Genomic DNA, 14,770 nt, shown 5'->3' with positions numbered 1-14,770 from the left:
GGCAGCAAGATGGCTTCTAAAAATGATATAGTCCTCATCTTGATCTTTAAAATATACTTTGTATGTACATATATGCTATTCAATATTGCTCTAAAATATTGTATGATATATGTTTATGCTGAACATTAGAAAGATTACAGATCTATATACAAAGTTCTTTAGACTATTTCAGTAATCTTGCTCCAATTTACAAATGTCATAATTTTCAACAACTGATATTTTAACTAACACTAGATATCTATCTGTTTGAATACCTATAAGTCTATCCATCTATATATCTATTAATCTATGTAATCATCTAACAATAGGTAAGTCATTTCTCATTGTAATTTCTCACTTCTAGGTGTTTTAAACTAACATAATTATTAAATCTTGTAATATCAATTTACTGGTTATTTGATCATATCTATGAAATATTTTAGAATTATCAGAATGATATTAAAGAGGTTTTATTCCAAAGCATTTTTTTCCAAAGCTGGATGGTCTCTCCAGCAGAATGCTATGTAGTTTTCTTCTAATGCGGCTAGATTTCCTCTAAATAAGGAAGAGTTTCAAAATCAAGTATATTTAGTTATAAGAAGAGGTGATGTCAATGATAGAAAATACTGTTATTATTCAAAACTTTGCCAACGGCTGCTCCCCATTTCATTTGGTTGATTTAACTTGGTCTTTGTGGTTGCCTCATAGGATGCTACTGTACTCATTTTGAAACTGAAAATTGTCCTATTGAAAGTACAGAAGTAACAAGAACTGTGGGCCTGCAGCTTGCAGTATTGTGCTCAGTCTTCCTACTGAGGGACATTGCTCAGATTGCTGTCAGGGAACATGACAAACTTCAAAGTGACTGGATAAATATTAGCTTTCTATCTTCCTATCAGGCTTTTCTCAGCAACTGGGAAAATTGATAAAAACAGTTAATTGAAAATCCCTTCTACACAAAGGAGAGATAAAGCTTCATTCTTTCATGTATTAGGATGTAGAATACTGCTGATAGTAATTAACTTTTAATATGTATAAGTAGGTGTATTTCTCTTAAAATATGTTACAATATCAAATTTGCTCATTAGCCGCAAAAAGATAATTTAATCAGCACACACTATCATTATTATTTTATTATGAGAGTCTAACTCCCTGGAGAACAAAGAGCTCAAGTGCTTAAGATAGCAGTTTCTATTTTAGATGGGGATTATCTCATTTTTGGCAAATGTAAAATAAAATAGAAAAACTCTTTGTATGTCATATTAATGCCACTTGAGAGTGATTAATATAAAAAGAGAAATTTAATTTTTTATTTCAACATAATCATATTTCAAAATATTGGATTCCAGCCTGTGCACACTTCCTTGGCTTAATTTTACATCTAATTAAACTAATCATAATGGAAAATGTATAATTCTACATTTCAAAATTCTCCTCAAATCCTAATTCATTTACAGTAAGCCAGTGACACAAACCTCCGGCATAAGAATGAAGAATCTCTTATGAAATATTACCTGTCAGAGGCAATTGTCTGAATATTTACTAAATAGTACTTGACCAAAGGTTCAGCCAAGTATGTAGAATGGATTTTTAGCTCTGTATGATCCACTCTATGCAGCATTAAAACACGCCCACATCTATTCCACTAGAAATAGGAATGGAACAAGATTGAGTAGCATGTCAAAAACGTGTTACTTGAGGAATCCTATCTATTTATACCGTTATTCACAAAACTGCCCATGAATGTAGCTTTGAACAATTGTTTTATTCTTACCTCTGATAGTCATGAGTTTTAAATACGCTCACAAGAGAAATTCTTCTGTATGGTGGACTTCAACTCACCTCTGTTTGCTGTCTTGAGCCTGCAGTACAACCATTCTGAGCAACAGCAGCTGGCTCCACATGTACTCTGTACCATGCTGAGCTCATATTCTGGGAATTCCTAGTTCAGTGAATCACCGCTCCTCCAGTTCCTGATTAAAGAAACTGCAAGAAAAAACGAATTTTCCCCTCTTCTTGGAGACTCGCAAATGGCATTAACAGAATCACCCTTCTCATTACCTGGGCCGTCCAATCTCTCAGTGCAAGTTTTGTTTACTCTTGACTCAAAGAGGTCTTTCATTTATCTGTAATAATCTGCCTGCTTTCTATCATTCAACAAACAAGTTGCTGGCAAAATGCAATTTTATTACCAGTCCCTTCTCAAACAGGAAGTACAACAAGCTGCTTGAGACAACTCCTGGTGGTGAGACAAACTACCTTGGCATATACTTAATACCAGCGAAAATAATTCAACTGCTGCTACCCACAGTCTTCAGATGCCTCCCTATCCACAATTCAGCATGAACCTATCCCTGTAGTAGCTCTACACTTTATCTATATCATTTAATTATTGGAATTATATTTCTCAAAATGAAGATTTAATTATTCTTTCTACTTGTTACTTTAGAATGGCTTCATTTGATTTATATTTGGAGTGTTGTCTTCGAATTTCTCTTCATGTTTGTGCTTTAACCACGTCAAACCTCACACCTAACTCAGACAGGAGTAAGAAGCCCTTCTCACAGCCTGGTAGAAGCTCTATTCCTTTCTTTCTGTCTTCCACACCTTGTTGAAATGACCTGATTTTTCATTTGTTTACTCTTGTTCCTTTAATAACCATTTCCCTTTCCACCATCCTTTTATTTGTGTGAGCACTTCATTTTCTCTACAAACAGGGCTGTGTTGAGAGCAACAGGCAAGTTTATATACCTTTCAAAGAGTCTATCAAAGGCCTTGCATGTCTAATTTCTATAAACTAGAATTATCCATATAAAAGAAAAAAAATCGTAACTGATTATAAATATTTTCTGTATAAAGCCGGTTGTTCATTAAATGTAAACTCAGGGTCTCTTACCCTGTTTTAAACTGCATTAGGATCTATGGTTAAATATAAATACTTAAGGGACAATTACAAGACAATTGTTCTTACATGTTGACATTTAATATTTCCAAGTAACAGTCACAAGAAGTTTAGTTCTTTGATGTTTCTAATTTAATTTTACATTTGTCGTAGATGACAATGTGATATAATCTCATTATATGTAATTGGAATATCATTCTTAAGAAATTCAAAAATTTGATTAAAGTAAAATAAAAACAGGAAGCTAACTCTTCCTTGAAGTAGTGCCTGTGAAGGACACTCGTTTTTGTCAGACCCAAACTTCCATGTAGGCCTGGATCACAGGTGAGAAAAGCGGCCACCAGATTCTATGAGCATCTGGCACACCTCCTCACATTTCATCACCTTGTTCTGCTAGATGCTTAGTGATTCTGATTTATGGCTGTCACCTGTACTTACTGGAAGACTGTTGTCAGGTTCTACTGAATGGATGAGTTTCAGTTAGAATTTGCCTTGGATTTTAACAGGTGTCAGGAGACGTCTGTTAGCTAACAGGATCCCTGCTCTTGCAGTTTTCCATGCATTAAGTTTGCTAAAAAGAACCTCCCAGTCTCCTAAGTGAGCAACTCCCAGTCAGAGAAGTTCCAGAAAGGTACGAGAAATTTCCATGTTATTCCTACTAAAGAAAACAAATCAAAAGGAATTAAAAATTAAACAATAATCTACAACATTTTCAGACATATTTTTGTCAAAGGCAGAGAGAAAAAGAAGTTTATTAATTCATACACAGTAACAGAAGTCATTTATATCATAATTATCAGGCAAACCATTTAAATTATGCTACAATATAAAAGAAAACAGAAGAAACAACCAAAACCCCTGTGTCTTTCTAAATTCAGGAGAAGCTGCATGTGTAAGACAGAAATGCCACTCTTGACCATGTTTTAGAGAAACAACCACTAAAAAGGAGATTTGATTAAAAATGCTAAGAGAATTGTAGCTACAATGTAAATTCCAAATTATGAATTTTTGATGTATATATTGCAGCAACTTTCAAAAATTATGAACACATACTTAAATGACATGTCTGAAAATGCCATATACCAGAGTAACACTAAACCATTTAATTAAAATTGAACAGAGAACAGCAATGTGATATCAATTTTAATCATGTCAGATCTGTACCTTTTAATAATTCAAAGCAAAGAAAATAAAAATACATTTAATAGCAAGTAATAATTCATGTTTTGAAATTGAATTACCGTTGGCATTTCTTTACTTTTGGCTTTCTAGTTCATCAAATTTGTATGTTAAGTGTTTTTAGCACTAAGAAAAGATAAATCTCCAGGCTGCGGTGAGAAATCTTACAGGTTTAGGGAAGTGGCTGTGGTAGGCTGTTCTCCAGCTTTCATGTCTCCCCAGCCTCTCTTGTCTAGGTTTATAATACCAGGCATGAATGTCCTCTTATTGAGTGGTCCTGGATTCCAATTAGACAGCCATTGGTTACTACCAAGATATTAGTGCTCCTATTGATACTTTGGAATAACCTACCAGCCTGATCGTTGTTTTCTTTTCTTTTTAAACATTTTTTATTGGATTTATTTATTTACATTTCAAATGTTATCCCCTTTCCCAGTTTCCAGTCCATAAACCCCCTCTCCCTTCTTCTATGAGGATGTTTCCCCACCCATCCACCCACTCCTTCCTGCCTGCCTGCCCTGACATTCCACTACACTGGGAGTCCAGCCTTAATAAGAACAAGGGCTTCTCCTCCCATTGGTCCAAACAAGCCCATCCTTTGCTACATATGCAGATGGAGCCATGGGTCTGTCCATGTCTAGTCTTTGGATGGTGATTTAGTTCTTGGGAGCTCTCGTTCATTGGTATTGCTGTTCTTATGGGGTTGCAAACCCCTTCAGCTCCTTCAATCTTTTCTCTACTCCAATGGGGACCTCTTCTCAGTTCAATTGTTGGCTGTGAACATCTGCCTCTCTATTTGTCATTCTCTGGCTGAGCCTCTCAGAAGACAGCTATATCAGGTTCCTGTCAGCATGCACTTCTTGGGATCAGCAATATTGTCTGGATTTGGTGGCTGTATGTATATGCGCTCGACTTCCAGGTGGGGCCGGCTCTGAATGGCTGTTTCTTTAGTTTCTGCTCCATACTTTGTCTCCGTATCTCTTGCTATGGATATTTTTGTACCTCCTTTTTTTTCATAATTTGCTGAAATTGAATTTGATTTTTTATTGGATATTTTTTTATTTACATCTTAAATGGCATTCCCTTTTCCGGTTTCCTGCCAACAAACCTCCTATTCCATCCCCCTACCCCTTCTTCTAAGAGGGTGTTTCCCCCCAACGACCCACCTCTTCCTGACGCCTGGGCCTGACATTCCCCTACACTAGTGGGTCCAGCCTTGGCAGGACCAAGGGCTTCCTATTGGTGCCCAACAAAACCATCCTCTGTTACATATGCAGCTGGAGCCGTGGATCTGTCCATGCATACTCTTTGGGTGGTGGTTTAGTCCCTGGGAGCACTAGATGGTTTGTATTGTTGTTCTTATGGGGCTGCAAGCCCCTTCAGCTCCTTCAGTCCTTTCTCTAAGTCCTCCAAGCTAAAAAGAACTGAAGCATTCACACTTTAGTCATCCTTCTTGTTGAGCTTCATGTGGTGTGTGGATTGTATCGTGGGTAATCTGAGCTTTTGGGCTAATATTCACTTGTCAGTGGGTGCATACCGTGTGTGATTTTTGAGATTGGGTTACATAACTCGGGATGATATATTTTAGTTCCATCCGTTTGCCTATGAATTTCATGAAGTCATTGTTAAGGCTTTCTTTCATTCACAACTTGCTTAGCACCTTAGGATTCTAAGGCAACTAATACTTAAGGAGAAGGTTTTCTAGTCAGTTCCAATTCCATTCCTCCAGATCCTAAGTCAGAAATATCTATGTCTTCAGAATTACAGTCTTATTTTTAAATTCTAAAAGGCAATCAAGGCCAAATATAGTAGCCTGTATTGCTGGAGGATCTTTTGTGCTCCCCTGACAAACTGGTAAAGAAGAGCCTTTCTATGCTTAGCAAGTAGGATTTATACCCCAAGTGCAATGACTTTATTAAAATTAAAATATCAGCACATGCATGTATACATATGTAGAGTATATATATATACATATATATACATTTGTATACCTTTGTACATATGCATATGTAATGCCTTTTTTAGTAAGCTTATGAAATATTTTGCTTCAGTACAGCTTTTTCTTTTTTTTTTCAGTACAGCTTTTTCAATCATCCTTTCTCTCTCTTTCCACCTGTAGTGCCCTCCCTCTCCACTCCCCAATTAAAGCAGACCAATTTTTCATGTCTTCCCTTCAAGTATCTGTGACCTAACATCCCCTTTGCTAGAGTTCACTTTAGGTATTAAATATAAACATGACATAAACTCTCTTTTAAGCTAAAAGTTTTCAAGAGTGATCAATATAAGTATAAAATAAAGCAATATGTTGTACTTAATTTTTGTGAGTAATTTAGTATTATATGTTCCAGATAGAAAGAAAGGTAACATAAATAATCCATGGTAAAATAATGTCTTGGTTTATCACTGTGTTTTGATCCCAGCTCTCTTTACATGGTAGTCATCAACAAAACTAAGGCAGGAAAAGACACTGATGATACATATTTTTAATACTTTTTAACCACATAATACTTTAGTAATATTATACATGAAAAATGAATGTCTCTAAACAATTCACAGCTAGTAAATTCAACAATCCAGTTTTATTTGAGTATACTATAATGACATGCATGTATGTATTTATGTGTATACATATCCAACTCTTCTTCAGTCATTTTAGTAAGAACCAATTGGTTGCCTTCATCAATATTTAAGATATAGCAATAAGCAGATTAGTTATAAATTTATCCTTTATAAAAAAGTCATTGGTGGATAAATATCTCTGGAAATTGGAAGGTATAAAATTCTCTCAGCAGTTGTGAGGAAAATTAAATTTTATTGGGAGAGAGGACTCAACAAAGGTTTGAATTATATTATCACTCACTGAGATGTAGAATACAGTAGGAGATGATACAGAGAGAGTTGGTTCAGAAGTGAATGGCTATTCCTGTTCTCTTCTTTGTGACTAAAAGGATGTTCTAGTGATATTGTTCCTTACATTCACCCAGACCTTAATGTTTGCTAACTTTTGTGTCACATTTAAATTAACTTCTGGTAATAACTGAAGATTCATTTCATGAGAATCCAATAAAGAAATAAATGACATTGGAAATGGTAAAAGAAGCAAAATGTATTTTTGAATATAATGTTAAGGTTCAAAGAGAAATATTTCCCATGCATAGTGCATAAGGATACAAAAGGTGAGCAAATGGACTAAATGCTATAGTTATTTTCACTGTCTTTGGATTCTAAACTGCTATGTTTACTTAGCTGATGTTTTTACATAGTTCCAACCTTTGGTATTTAAGATATAGAAGAATATGATAAAAAGTAAAATGTAATAATAATAATAATAATTATGCTACTACTACTGCTATTGCTACTATACTACTACTACTAATAATAATAATAATAATAATAATAATAATAATAATAATAATAATGCTACTACAACTACTACTACTACCACTAATAATAATAATAATAGTAATATGCCAAATGAACTATTGGAGAACATTTTAGTTGCCAACATTTTATTTTATTCAGAACATATAAAACTAATAAAATTAAAAGAATTTCACAGATTTTTTTTTAGTTTAAACTGATCTAGGAATTTAAAAACTGAAATTCCCAGTGGTTTCTGTCAAAATATCTCCTTTACTAAAATATGTCCTGCACTGAGAAGATCTGGGTTAGGAGAAAGGATTACAACACACACATTCTAATGATATTGTAATTAGTTTAACAAGATGCAATTAGAAAACTTTTAATGTGAGATGACTAGTTTTGAATCATCTATGTTATTTGAAAATTAAAGTTCTTTTATTTTAGTGTCTTTAATATTTTAACTCAAAAATGAATTTCTTCGTTCAAAATGACTCTTTATTCAAGAAGAGGTTTCTGCAAATTTACTGAGATTGAAAACAATTTTTCTGATGTCTGTGTGTCAGGTCTGCTAATATCATAGATGCTCATTGTTGCTTACAGAGCATGGTTTCTTCATTCAACAGTATGGTGGTTTAAATTAAAAGAGATGGCCTCATAGACTCTTACACTTGGACATTCATCTGCAGTTTATGGAATCGTTGGGAAGAATTAGGAGGTATCTTGTTGGAGGAGGTGTGTCATTGGGAGTGGGCTTCGAGACTTCAAAAGGCTTGTGCTATTCCCAGTGTCCTCTCTGCTTCTCCTTGTGGTTTTGATATATAGCCCTCAGCTTTTCTTGCCACCATGCCTTCACATTCCCATTATGGATTCTATCCCTCTGAAATTATAAACTCAGTAAAATACTTCATACTTTTTAGGTTGCCTGGACAATGGGGTTTTGTTGCATTAAAATTAAATAAAACTTCTTTTATCCCACACAAGAGCTGGCACCTTTGGGCCAAATGGCACCTATGGGATATTTTCATCCCAGTCAACAAAGCAACTCTCCCACTAAGCTCCATGCTATAACACACTGTCGATGGCTAACCTCTGAGCCTAGCAACAGTCTCTCTGCCCATCTAGTTTCCAAGGCAGGTTACCACCATGCCAGACATAAATATCCAAATTCTGTGGCTGGTCCAGTGTATTGCCATCACACACTTTTTTGAACTCAATTAAATCGCCACATGAAAGAACATGCAACACAATAACCTATGATCCAATTGATAAGTATAATTGCCCACCTAGATAAGATATATTTTGTTCATCTAGAAACACAAAATTCTGTACACATTCATCCCTTAAGAATATTTATAACAACCTGTAAATGTGCGGAGTGAAATCTTAACATCTGCCTCCATGTTCTCTCAGCTGCTCTCTCTCGTCCAGCCTCCTCCTCCTCTAAAACTTTTCTCCCACCCATCCTTCCTTCCCATCCAATGACAGACCTTGTTCCACCCTGTACCTGCCTTCACCTGCATAATGACATCATCCTACATTATAATATATCTTAGACCCAGTCCTGTAACCACTTTTATACATTGGTTTTAGTTGATTAACCAATACAAGTTAAAGGCCAGATAGCAAAGTCATAGTTCTGAGTCAATTAAAGGTGTTTTGAGATACTTCAATTAGAAATGACCAACAGTAGGCAATGCTTAACAGTGCAGAAATGCTTTGTGTAGATAGAAAAATCTTCAAATGCGCCAGAAGTCTACAAAATGTAACATTTAGGACATTTCTTTTTTAAAGATCATTTGACCTGCCTGCTCCAGAAAGCACCCCTTCTTGGATTCTAAGAAGAAATTGAGCATCAGTGGAGTGACAAGGTAGTCACGAGTCAAGAATTGCCTCAGTTCATCTACAGGCAAAATACTGTCCAGAAAAAGAACCAATTGTGCAGAATAGTTGACTGATAACTCTGCCAAGACAGGGTAAACAGCCCTTTAAAATTCTGCATTACAAAGGTCTGTCACATGATCCTGGGCCAGAAGGCTGATTCTCTGACATTTTGAGGAATAGTGATCTGTCCAGGTGATCAGCGGTCTCTATAAATTGGCTAAGTTTTGGAAGCTATGTTTTGTGCTTCTCATATTTTCAGGTAATATTAATTATACTTGGATTTCTGACATGGTTGAACACTGGTAGTCTCATAGCCAACCCAAGCTGTTTAGCATTGAGAAAGATAATAAATTTGAAGTGGTGGTTTTTGGATGACGTACAATCTAAAACCAAGATATAAGTCAGGTGTAGAATTATAGACCTTTAGTATAGATGGCAAGGTGCGTTAATTAATGGACAAAATTGATGGACTGGATATTGAGTATATCTTATATTTTATAAATTGTAGAATGGTAATATTTGTAGTCAATTTATATTTCAGTGGAAAAGCCTTTTAACTGGACAAAAAAGGGGATATATTGTGGTTTGCCCTGGATTTGTTTGTATTTTGATGCTAATTCTGCTGCCCTATGAAAGGGTGCCTAGTCCTGTACTCAGAACTCAGGTGACTCCATCAGTTCTCCCCATTTTAATTTGCAAAATGAAGGTGAGAACTGGTGATTGAGCAGGGGAAGGGAAGGTGGAGCAGAAGAGAGGAGACAGAGTGAGTGGACAGGAGAGGAAGAGGTAGAAGGAAGATGAAGCTGAAGCACCGGGCCTGGAGATACAGCCAGTTATAAGGGATGTCATAACTGTGGAATAGAGTAGTGTAGTGGTAGATCAGCCCAATCTAGGCAGGAGCTTGTATTCATATTAATTGAGTTTGTTTTCTTTGCATGGACTTATTTGGGTTAGAAAGGTTACTGCAACAGTGTTTTATCACAGCAATAGCGAAGTAGTGACTACAACTGCTGTCTGAGCTTGCATACAGAGCATGATGAATGGTATCATCATAACGTCACTATTAGGATTAGGATAGTTTTTATCCAAGAAAAGTCTATACTCTTAAAAGTCTATTAGTGTGATAAAATGAATAATCATCTTTGAATTTTTTATCATTTTTCATTTTTTCTGAACACAAACATCATGTATTCTTACCATATATACAGTAAAACTGTACCTACTTTGTTGAGATAGTATCATGACCTATAATTGTGTACTTCTTCCTTATGTTATAGATTATGTAAATTTGCATTATGAATTCATATTATCATGTTTTTAAGATCTAGCCCTAAAATTCAATAGGCAAAGTCAGAGGACAGAACAGCTAGTGGAATGCTTACATAGAATGCACAAAATCCTGGGTTCAGTTTCAACCAAGAACAAAAGGACATGTTAGGGACTTAGAATAGGCACTAAGAAGGTTGGTCAGAAGTTTAAGATCATCCTTGGCCATGTAACAAGCTCATAACTGCACTAAATAACTAGGGGGTTGTCTAAAAATGATTGAATGAATGAATAATTAATTAATTAATAAAACCCTAAAGATGTCTGTGTGCAATTAACCATTTTACACTGGCATGTACAGTTAGTTTTCTTTGAATGTCTTCTGTTTTTTTCCTGCCTTTCCATCTCCACTCATTTCCTGGGCTCCTCTTTTATAAAAGAAACTATACTAAGTTTTCTTTCCTTGCTATTACTTTCTTCTCAGGACTTTCACCAGCCCCCACTACTCTTTTCATGTAAGGTATGGTGTCTGTCTCCATACTTCTCATTGTGTCACAAAAGAATGTTATCTCTTCAGCTAACAGACTTCTATAATGTGCTACTTTGCAAGGCAATCAACTTACCTCCAGACTCCTTATAAATTTCCCCTCCGTTTTGTGGGAAGCACTAAATACTCACATTCTACCTTCTAATTTTCCATAGTACATTGAACTTCTGAATATAACTTTTCTGATTTCGGTTATCACTTAATTTGTTTATCCAGATGCTTCCTCCAAATGATAAACCAGAATAATTGCTATGGAAAGCCAATAGAGGAATTGAGCTTGAAAAGTTCATCATGATTTTTCTTTTAAATTTTTTTTTTGGTTCTTTTTTTCGGAGCTGGGGACCGAACCCAGGGCCTTGCGCTTCCTAGGTAAGCGCTCTACCACTGAGCTAAATCCCCAGCCCCTCTTTTAAATTTTTATTCATTTTTTTCATACAATAAATTTTGATTATGGTTTTCTTTACTTTTTCTTCTCAGGTCCTACCCAGTCAGCTTCCTGTGGGCTCTCTCTTTATCTCAACCTGTCTCTCTTTCTCAAAGAAAAAAAAAGAAAAACAACAAAAAAAGCCCCACAAAACTAAAGAAAAGGGAAACAAACAAACTAAATGAATAGGATAGAAACTCCGAACAGAAACAAAAAGCCCACAAAAAGAGACCTAAAGAAATCACAGAGTTTACTTTGTGTTGGCCAGCACTACTGTGCATGGGCCTGCCCTGGAATGTGGTTACGGTTCCCAGTAACACTCTACTGAAGAGAATTGATTACATTTTTCTTTCCTCAGTAAGAATCAATTGCAAATTTCTTTTTGGTTCAACATGGTCTCAGTTTCAGAGCTGACATTTTTGCCTAGTTTGAACTTGCACACAGAGTGTGTATTCTGACATAATGTCTAGAAGTTCATATCTTTTATCAATCCTACTGTTTCTGCAAGGCATTATTTCTTAGATGTCATCCACCATCTTTTCCCCTTACAGTCTTTCTGTCTTCTCATCCACATAGATCTGAACCTTGAGGGAAGGAGATGTATAATGACATCCAATTTAAGACTATGAACCTCAAAGTCTCTCCCTCTGTGAATGTTGTTCAAGTATGGGTCTCTAGGTTCATTCCGATCTACTACAGCAAGAAGCCTCTTTTCTAATAGTTGAGTAGTGCATATATCTATGGATATAGCAGTATGTTGTTAGGAGTGAGTTTTTTGCTATGTTCCTTTACCAGATTAGGAGTGGTAGATTTATTATAGACCCATAATATATCTATTCCAGGTTCTGTCTCATAGAGTGGCCCTTAAATCCAATTTTAAGAAATAGTATATTTCTCCTTTCACATTTGTTCCACAATTACAACAGTATATCTTGTAAGCAGGTCATCGTGTTGGTCAAACTGCTTGTAATTAGATGATATTTATGACCACCTTTCTTCTCTGGTATAGTAAGAGTACCTTCTAGTCCCAGGAAAACTAGTCCATAAAGGCAAAGCTGATATTTGATTCTATTGATGTCTTCTGTCTTACAAAATGACTACGATTTATTCACCTTGATATGGTTATGTTGCTTTTTATATAAAAGCTGAACAAGCTGCCCTTAAAGCTGCTCATATTTTACTTAGTAATTGAAGTTCCAATAGCCTTTGCCATGTTAACTCACAGTGATCTGCACATCACTGTCCAAGGATTAAAAGGCTCTGCTGCACTGGTAGGGCTAAGGACTGTGTGGGACTGACAAAGATGCAGGGAACCCAATGGGGTTGTGTTTTCATTAAAGCACTGAAGAAGTTTGGATGATGGAAAGGGAATTTCTGCTTGCAGAAAGCCAGGTGCATCCAGACAAAGGATCATTCTGTTGGACATTCCAACCCTCCTTATTTCATCTCGCATGTGTTTACATAGATTGGCCCCACCAAAAATAAAACAATGTGATGTCAAAAATCCATTTTTAAAAAAGAAATAAATCCTTAAAAATCATTTAAATTCATATTTCAAGTCATTACTTATGATTTTTTGAGTAATTATAATAAAAGAAAGAAAAAACAGGAGCAAACTTGGGCAGTTGTTAGAAAGTCAGGAATTGTGTCATTGGAGGTAGGGACAAGAACATGACAGATTATGATTAGAAAGCCATGAAGAAGGGCATAACAGTCCCAGAATACTTCAGTCTCTTTTCTTGAGGATTTCATCCTGTCTATGCTTTCCAGGGATGATAAGCCAGTAACCTGATTTAGAGAACAAACTTTCAATCAAAAAGAGCACCAGACTCCTGGTAATCCACCATGTTGTAGCTCTTCAAAAACTTGGAGTTGGAGTATTTGTGAATTATGGAGTTGAGAGTTTAAAGAGGTGATCAAACTCATCAATTATCAGCAAAAATTCATTGAAATAATATACATATAATTACATGCAATATGTTTCTTTCCTTTTTTTAATTCTTTAATCTTTTTTTTAAATTGTCTGAACTTTATCCCCTTCCTGGTCCATTCTCCAATTGTTCCAAATCCCACACCTCCCTGCCCCATCTCCAAAAGGATGTCCCCACCCCTCCCCTGCCCAACCAGACCTCCCAGTTCCCTGGGACCCCAAGTCTCTCGAGGGTTAAAATTATCTTTTAAGATTATTGTAATAAAAATTTGTGTTATAAGCTTCTAGCTTTAGAAGTACTACTGGGGCAGCTTTTAAAGATGAATGTTATTCCTCTATGATTGTGCTGTGGCCAGCAGTGATACTAACATAAGCCTTTTGAATTATTCCAACGCAATATATTTTTAAAAGAAATAGATATTCAGAGTCCCAGCTTGGGGACAACCAATGTTAAAAATCAGAAGGATGTATTTACTTTTTCATAAATTACAGAAGATAAAGTATGTTTTCATTTTAGGTGGGAAAATTGTTTAATACAAAATTACTTTGACAGGACTACTTGCAATAAGGGATCTTGTAAGACTGAGAAATCAGGATGAGTCACACGGCTGTCAAGTGTGAGCGAATCTCTGCAGTATTCACTGTTTTCTTGATTTCATATTTATCTTGAGAAGACTTTTGGGTCGCTAGTTATTTTAAAGTACTGCTCTCAACAGAGGTAGGTAGATTTCTACTTAAATGCTAGCCCTCTATAGAAATGTTCCTGGGAAAGTTTTACATATCTTACACCAATTTTTCTGTTTGCATCTGAACATATGTATGATTGTGTAGTGATTCATTACAAAACAAGCAAACAAGCAAACAATACAAAAAAGATGATTGCCAGAGTCTTCTGGTTCTTAGAAAGACTGCGAGAAATCTGGAAAGAAATATGTCTTGGTTCTTCCTTTTGTATGTGGTTAATGTATTTTTGAATCACTGATATTTAATCTAATTGACAAATCAGGCCTTCTTGACTTTCATCATTTTATACTCCTCATTTTAAAAAGTTTGAACTTTTAAAATTTTGATTTTGATAATTACTACCTTGTTGGAATGTCTAGGAGACCATGCTTGGCAGACTTGTTCTGTGTTTGACAGCAGTTCTTTGCATTGACATTCCTTAGTGAGTCCTATGATGCCGTTTAAGGCATCCTTCTCTATACTGGTGTTACACAAAAAGGGCCAATGTATTTAATTATGCCTTTCATTGTCTTAATTTCCTAAATATTCATTGGCTGGCAACTTACTACTTTTCAG

The 14,770-nt window shown here is 35.6% G+C and overlaps 1 protein-coding gene and 1 long non-coding RNA gene across 2 annotated transcripts in view; one reads left to right on the top strand and one right to left on the bottom strand.

The window, feature by feature from the left end:
• LOC148005868 (uncharacterized) overlaps nt 1-1,892 on the bottom strand; it is a 33,491-nt gene extending 31,599 nt beyond the window's left edge. Inside the window, exon 1 of the long non-coding RNA XR_015620267.1 lies at nt 1,754-1,892. This is a non-coding gene — a long non-coding RNA (uncharacterized LOC148005868). The remainder of the gene's footprint in view (nt 1-1,753) is intronic.
• Nucleotides 1-14,770, top strand: part of Ptprd (protein tyrosine phosphatase, receptor type, D) — a 2,326,896-nt gene that overhangs the window by 903,224 nt on the left and 1,408,902 nt on the right.

This window comes from Rattus norvegicus, chromosome 5 (genome assembly GCF_021556685.1).
Source record: "Rattus norvegicus strain SHRSP/BbbUtx chromosome 5, alternate assembly SHRSP_T2T, whole genome shotgun sequence".
Taxonomy (NCBI): Eukaryota; Metazoa; Chordata; class Mammalia; order Rodentia; family Muridae; genus Rattus; species Rattus norvegicus.
The sequence above is the reverse complement of the archived record's forward strand: the minus strand, read 5'-3'. Positions and strand labels throughout refer to the sequence as shown.